This window comes from Protomyctophum bolini (genome assembly GCF_963924005.1).
Source record: "Protomyctophum bolini genome assembly, chromosome: 2".
Taxonomy (NCBI): domain Eukaryota; kingdom Metazoa; phylum Chordata; class Actinopteri; order Myctophiformes; family Myctophidae; genus Protomyctophum; species Protomyctophum bolini.
In genome coordinates this window covers 43,833,791-43,841,681 of record NC_137863.1, presented here as the reverse complement: position 1 = coordinate 43,841,681, position 7,891 = coordinate 43,833,791, and positions in this window count along the sequence as shown.

The window sequence follows — 7,891 nt, the reverse complement described above, 5'->3', positions numbered from 1 at the left end:
CAGCCCTTCTTGACTCCAGACTATACCCAGCCCTTCTTGACTCCAGACTATACCCAGCCCTTCTTGACTCCAGACTATACCCAAGCCCTTCTTGACTCCAGACTATACCCAAGCCCTTCTTGACTCCAGACTATACCCAGCCCTTCTTGACTCCAGACTATACCCAGCCCTTCTTGACTCCAGACTATACCCAGCCCTTCTTGACTCCAGACTATACCCAGCCCTTCTTGACTCCAGACTATACCCAGCCCTTCTTGACTCCAGACTATACCCAGCCCTTCTTGACTCCAGACTATACCCAGCCCTTCTTGCATGTGCTATAGAAGTGCCAGACCGTGTTCCTATCCGGGCCTGAGTTTTCTCGGACGGGTCAGGTCAGGTTTGGCTGCATGGCATCTCCATTAGAGATATAGGGTGAGAAGTTCAGTCACGCAAGAGAGAGAGAGAGAGAGAGAGAGAGACTCGGAGTAGAACCGCTGGCTCGCCAGCTTAGGTGGGAAATCTGGTTATAGGACGCCTCTCGAGCGTCTCCCTATAGGGAAGGTCCTCGATGCACGTCCCACTGGGATGTCGTTGGTCATCTGACCAGTTTCATTGGATTTCGTTGGATCAAATCGACGGGAACTGGAGCACTGCACACAGCCCAGGAAAAGTGTGAATAGTACCAACATCAACACAGCATGCAATTGTGGACAAAATCTTATCCAATGACAAACAAAATATTCTTGATTTTTTTTTGGGTCTCATGATAGTCCGTGGCTCAAATGCCAAAGAAAAAAAACGAAAAAAAAAACAAGGACCTCGAAATGCAAAAAAAATGTTGAAAACCACCAATCAGCAGCCAGCGTATCACACCATGAGGGACAAATGACAAATCCGATTGGATCAATTGACACCCCCCACCCCCAGTCGTTCTGATATAGGCGATAATGTCCCTCTACTCCGGGAGTGGATAATTGGTTGGTAATCTGGGGCCCCGTAGAGAGAGAGAGAGAGATCCCCATCGCCGGCCTATACCTCTCCCACGCCCGCCGCCATCCCCCTAGGAGCGTCCTCCTCCTCCTCCACGCGCTCGCCGGGCCTGCTAACCACAGATAATAAGATTATACGGAACCTGCTTCATGTGGCTGATGGAATTAAGACTACATCAAGGAGAGGGATCATTTCAGGTTAGAGCTGTTAGTGTTAAGAGTCACGCAGCTGACAGAGTGTCACCTTCTGGGAGGACAGGACACCCTGCAACCAGAGCATGGTTGAGCCAATGTACTGTACGGTACTGTAACCGGCCATTGTTATCAGACTTTTTCATCACACCGTAAAATCGGCACCAACCGATGTGTCTCGATTTTATACGTATATAGTTAACACTATAGCACGTCGGAGCGGTCTTTCTGACCGATGTTGAGATTTTGAAGTGGATTTTCTTTGCCCATGAAAGTTCCCCTTTGTATGACTTTGTCTAAATATTCGATTGAAATCTCTGTTTTTTTTTCTGAGAATCTGAAACGTTTTTTTCTGAAATGAAAAAGAAAAAAATAACTTGAGTCGTCCTGTAGAGTTGAAACTGCTGCCTTGAAGTAGTTGTGAATGTGACATTTAGAAGACAACGGCAAGTCTATACATGAATCACGTATAAACTATAAGAACGTAACAGTGGAGTATCTATGTAAACTATACATACTATACTATAATATTATATATTATACATGTGTACTATATCTAAAGTGCTATGACTACATAAAATGCAATTCTAGTGCTGTCTATGTAACAAGCTATAAGTCTGTTTAAAATACTATCTAAGTCTACATAAAGTGCTATCTAAGGGGCTATAGGCTAGGGCAAGTGCTACGGGCCATGGTCGAGTCGTGACAAAAGCATGACAACAAAACACAATGTTTTGGTGGCCGATCAAATAATTAGAAAGAAGAAAAAAAATAAAGGCAGGGTATATATACGACACTTTTTGTTTTGTTTTTCTTCTGACTAATTATTTGAACGGGCCCAAAACATTGTGTTTTTATTGCCATGATTCGTCACGACTCGAGTTGGCTTTGTCCTTGGCCTAAACGTCTTTAAATAAAATACATTCTGAAAGGGGGGGGGGGGGGGGGACAGCGACGCTCTATAGGATGGGGCAGCTACTGTATTATCAGTTATTATGGTGGTGCAGTACTCGGAGAGACAGATATTTTCTGAGGCGGTACTTCTTACAGTATATAAAAAGGGTTGAGAACCACTGACCTATACACAAGGTTCACTCCCACTCCTATGCCACTTTTCCTGCTGGGCTCGCCTAGGTATTTCTTTTTTTTGTTGGTTTTTCTCTTTGAAAACGAAACACTTGCAGTCCCCGAGGCTATAAAGCTAAGAGGTTCCAACCCCTTTTGACCTGGGAACGATTCTGCAAAAATATGTCTTCAAAAAATCACTTTCTCATGTCACTTTTCAGGATTCTTAAAAAAATAGCAGACCGAGTGGTGCGCTACGAGCTTGTAGATCTGCTATTTTTCAATAGCTAAAGCATAGCATAATGGGTTCCCGTCCACCAAAATGGATTAATGTCAAGTATACCATACTGAGCCGGAATGTTGCGTAAACTATAACTTCAGTAATACAGTCCACAGGGGGGGCGCCCGCTGGCCTAGCGGTCCAGGCGCATGCTGCCACATATATATAGGCTCTGGGCCCGACAGCGTGTCACAGCGTGTTCGAGTCCCGTTCATGACGACCTTTTGCTGCGTGTCTCTCCCCTTTTCTCTCTCTCTCTCTCTCTTTCCTGTCTATCTTCACTTGTAACTGTCAATAAAGGCAAAAAGCAAAAAAAAATATCTTTAAAAAATATCACACCCGTGTGAACTGAGTGGTGCAACTCCCCTCTCTCTCTCTCCCCCCCCCCCCTCCTCTCTCTCTCTCTCTCTCTCTCTCTCTCTCATTAGCAGGCAACACATGCAGCACTCTCTCTCTCTCTCTCTCTCTGTGTCTGGCACAACAGGTACTAATACAGTCATACTGGTGCTCATTAACATTGCTGTTCCTTGGAATGGTTGCACCACTCAAAAAAGAAAGAATAATAATAATAATAATAATAATAATACAGTCACAGTGCATGTCTGACAGTGGATACAGTGTCACAGCTTGAGCATGTATGCACGGCAGCATGATGCCATACCGCATTGTGAGCTTGTGAAGATTGATTGGACAATTTTCGGGCAAAAAATACGTTTGTTGTCGATGGGGGAAATAAAGCCTGCAAGCACAGAAAATAGGTTTATATACGTACTGTATACGTGGTTATAAACTAAATGTCATTATACTGACAATGGCAGAACGAGTTTGGCATCAGTACGTGTCAGTACGTGTGTATGTATGTAAAACATATGGCTGATGCATGACTTATAGCTCACAATGCGCCACTGATCCGCAATTTGGGTGAACATATCTAGTGTATAGGAGCCCTCGGGAATCCTAGGGTCAAATTGGTTAACATTGTGTTGCATCTAGCTTTTTTTTAACCCATTTTTAGGCCCGACGTCGACATGTCTTTTTATAATGCCTTTTTTTTCCTGAAAAACCTACATGTTTCTATATCAGTGGTTCTCAATATTTCATGTCTGCAACAGTATACTAAAACGGCACCACCTCCAAAAGTCCTCAACAAACTATACAACACGTGCAAAACTCCGCTGCCGGCCTGCTCACCGGTACACTGCTCCAGAGACCACGTTACACCCGTCCTCCACGACCTATGCACTGGTACACCGTCAAACAAAGAATTCACTACAAAATCCTGCTCACCGCCTACACAAAGCTCTCAATAACCTGGCTCCCCCCTACCTCTCCGATCTTCTCGAACCATATGAAGGTCCGCAAGGCCAAGTACCGCACCTGGGGGGACAGAGCCTTCTATGTTTCGGCCCCCCAAACTCTGGAATGAACTCCCTATATAACCCTCTCTCCTCTCCTTCAAAACCTCACTAAAACCCACCTCTTCAGGATAGCCTTCCCCAGCTGAGGCCTGTACTGTTGTTGTATCCGTTATGTTTTGCTTTGTTTTTTTCTTATTATTAAAGCTGGTTTTCATCTAAATTTGCAAACATATTGCCTCATTTTTATATATGCGGGCCAGCTACATACAGTAATTTCACTTGAATTTGACAATTGAAAAATGTTCCCCAATTATAAATGCTTGAAAGAGGAATCCATGCCAAGCCTATATACACACACAAGGCAAAGTGAGTCATCCCTGACTGGCACTCAGTTGCATTATAATGGAATACATCGAAATGCCTCATTCGAGCTATACACAACATTAATAACCCTTTTTTTTTATGGAAGGAGATGTCACATAATCACCTGGCCCAGGTCTCTCAAGGGGGTTTCTTCATTAATTCAAAGATGTCACCTCATCCCCCAAAAATCAAACAGCCTTGAATCATATCCCTTTCATGTTTTTACTTCTAAAATTAGCAAACAAAGAGAAAGGGTAGAACAGGCCTATATGGCGACATCAAAGGACACAACAACAACAACAACGGCGGCACAGCGGCATCTCACAATATCGCTTTCAATTAATCTCAGTACAGTCCATACATTACATTATTGCCGGGACAACATTATTGCCGGGACAACACTCCACACGTCCCAAACTCTTCTCCCTTCTGGCTCCAAAACTGTGGAATGCACTTCCCATTGCAGTCAGAACTGCAGCATCACTCCCAATCTTCCGCTGTAGTCCTTTTCAGACTCCATCATGGCCCATAGCACTTACCCCACCCCCTTAGATAGCAATTCTGTAGACTTAGATAGCATTTGATACAGACTTATAGCATGTTATGTAGACAGCATAAGTGCATTGTATGTGCTATTGTCATAGCACGTCATAGTACATATGTATAGCATAGTAGTATAGATGTATAGCTTATATGTATAGTTTCATTATAGATATTCCACTGTTACTTTCTTAGCTTACGCATGTTTCATGATAAATGTTTTTATGTGATGTATTCCCATGCTTTTTTTTTGTTCTTGCTTAATGTAAGTCGCTCTGGATTAAGAGTGTCTGCTAAATGCCTAAATTGTAAATTGTAAATTGTAATTAAAAAACGTCTATACACTATACGCCTGTCAAAATGATTAAGATTCATCGTTCGGATCTAGAAAATGAATACATTTTTCAACAGCGGCATTGCGATGGTATGTACTTCCGTGCTCATATATATATACACACAGACAGACAGACACACACACACAGAAAGTCACGTGAAGGGAGTGGTTAGCACCGCTCAAAAACTGCCTATGTTCAATGCCACAAAAAAGAAAAAAAACCCACAACTAAATCGTCAACTAAAAAATACGTAACGGCAGCCCTTGTCTATAGTGCACAACAAGACCATAATGCTCCTGAGCTGTGACATACAGTACAGTACAGTACAGTACAGTACAGTACAGTACAGTACAGTACTGCATGTATATGCTGATCGCCCACGTACAGTGTACACGACGACGTCTTATCCAAAGCGCCTTGATCAATTATTGAGCGCCAGTTGCAATGCACGTCCTAATGAAATTGTATGATCTTCAGGTATGCAATATTTAGAGAGGATGAATGATTCATTAGTGTGAAAACAGTGTGTGTGTGGGGGGGGGGGGGGGGGGGGGGTGTTAACCCATTCTGAACGGGAACCCGTTTTGGTGTTAGCATCATGTCGTGCTTTAGCTATTGAAAAAAATTGTAGGTCTGCTATTTTTGAAAAATCGAAGAACGACTGACATTTTTTTTTTAGAATCTGATCTCAGGTCAGAATGGGTTAATAATCAGACCAGTGTGTGTGTGTCCACAGTGGAAACCTCGTATGAATCTGATCTCAGGTCAGAATGGGTTAATAATCAGACCAGTGTGTGTGTGTGTCCACAGTGGAAAGCTCGTATGAATCTGATCTCAGGTCAGAATGGGTTAATAATATACTGTAATTACGACGTGGGTGTTCGGACGAGCACTCCCGGATAACGTCTGTCTCTCTGATGATGCTCACATGTTCACCCTCTCTCTCATGCTTGCTTTAGCTCGATAACACGTTCTCTCAGTCTGGACCCCCTTCTGTTTCTGACGCTCTCTCTCTGTGTGTGTGTGTGTGTGTGTGTGTGTGTGCGTGTGCGTGCGTGCACCTTTGATTCTAGCTTAGAAGAAGCCTTTATGACCATAGTCATTAAATATCAGCCTCTCTCCTCCAGAGCCCCAGACCATCACAGAGCTAATAGGCTACACATAGGTGCAATCTTGTGTTTATTGTTGGCAGCCTATATATAATATACACATATAGGTTGGTTGTATAAGGAGGCTTCCAACAACTTAAATGCATGCTACATTCTGTGCAATCTCTTCTACCATATCTGTATAGCCGCCAAATATAGCGAAGACGCTTGTTACTTGTATCCCCCCCTTCTTATGCTGCGTTCACACGGGATCAGGCAAGCGGAAGGAATTTTAGTGGACAAGGAGCAGGACGGTAAAAAACGGAAAACAGGATGGCAACAGCAGCCCCCCGGCAGCCTAGAACCTGTGACGGTTAATGGCAGACATCAATGTTAACCCTAACCATGTGCATACCCTCTATTATGGAGATCATCAAAGACCAGCAAAAGAAACAAGAGGCCATGTTGAATGAAGACCACCATAATATGGTGGTCTTCATATATATTTATAAGCCTTATAGAGAGCCTGCTCTGAACATCTGCCCCTGCCTGTTGTTAACGGACTACCCAGATAGGTGAATTGAACAGAATAACCAAATGTAAATGTGAAAACTATTGTCAGCCCTGTGTATAGTACAGTAGGTTAACCCAATATCTGTGCATATACTGTACAGTGCTGGACAGGAACTCCTAAATAAAAGCCTATACAGAAAATAGTATAGGCTGATGGTACTTTAAAATGCCCATCAGGCTACTATTTGGGGGGAAATACGATACATAAGCAGAGTCAGAAATGAGTCAAATGAGGAACATTTCACAGTCTCCGTTAATTCAAAACATATAAATCCCCCACATTAGCAGACTAGTATCGGGCTTATAAGCCGTTTTTTTTACAGTATTTCTTCAACACCACACATAAATAGTGGCTTAGCAATCCATCTGTGTGTCCGTGTGTGTGTCCGTGTGCGTGTGTGCGCGTGCATGCGTGTGTGCGTGTGCGTCAGGGGGCAGCAGATTATCTCATACGTTTTGATTTGTACGTGACTGCATATAACAGTGGTTATGAAACCAGATAGAGGTCCTTTACTGTTACAAAAACCAAGCAAATTAACTGAACCCATCTCTCCTGAGCAATCAGCCCCCCCCCCCCCCCCCACCCCCCTATTTTATCATCCCAAGTAATGATATGCAGCTGCTTTAATTCAATCAGAGCAATATGTAAAAAAAACTACTCGAAGCTGGTCCTTGAAATAATGTTAATTAATAACGGTGGTAATTCTAAAGCGCGGCACTGTTTTAATCAGACACAGATGCTTGCAGCAATAACCTAAGAACATCATACCTATACCGCAGACGTTGTGTAGGCTTTGTAAAGTTGCGACACGACAAACCAATGAACGTCACAATAACCACTTTGTATATTTGGTAAAGATAATGACAACATAGTATATACCTCTGCACAAACGAGACCGCCTCTTAACCCATTCTGACCTGAGATCAGATTCATACGAGGTTTCCACTACTGGACACACACTGGTCTGATTAAACCCATTCTGACCTGAGATCAGATTCTATAAAAATGTCAGTCGTTCTTCGATTTTTCAAAAAATAGCAGACCTATACAAGCTCGTAGCGCGCTACTCGGTGGCGCGCTATGAGCTTGTAGGTCTGCTATTGTAGATGAGCTTGTAGATCTGCT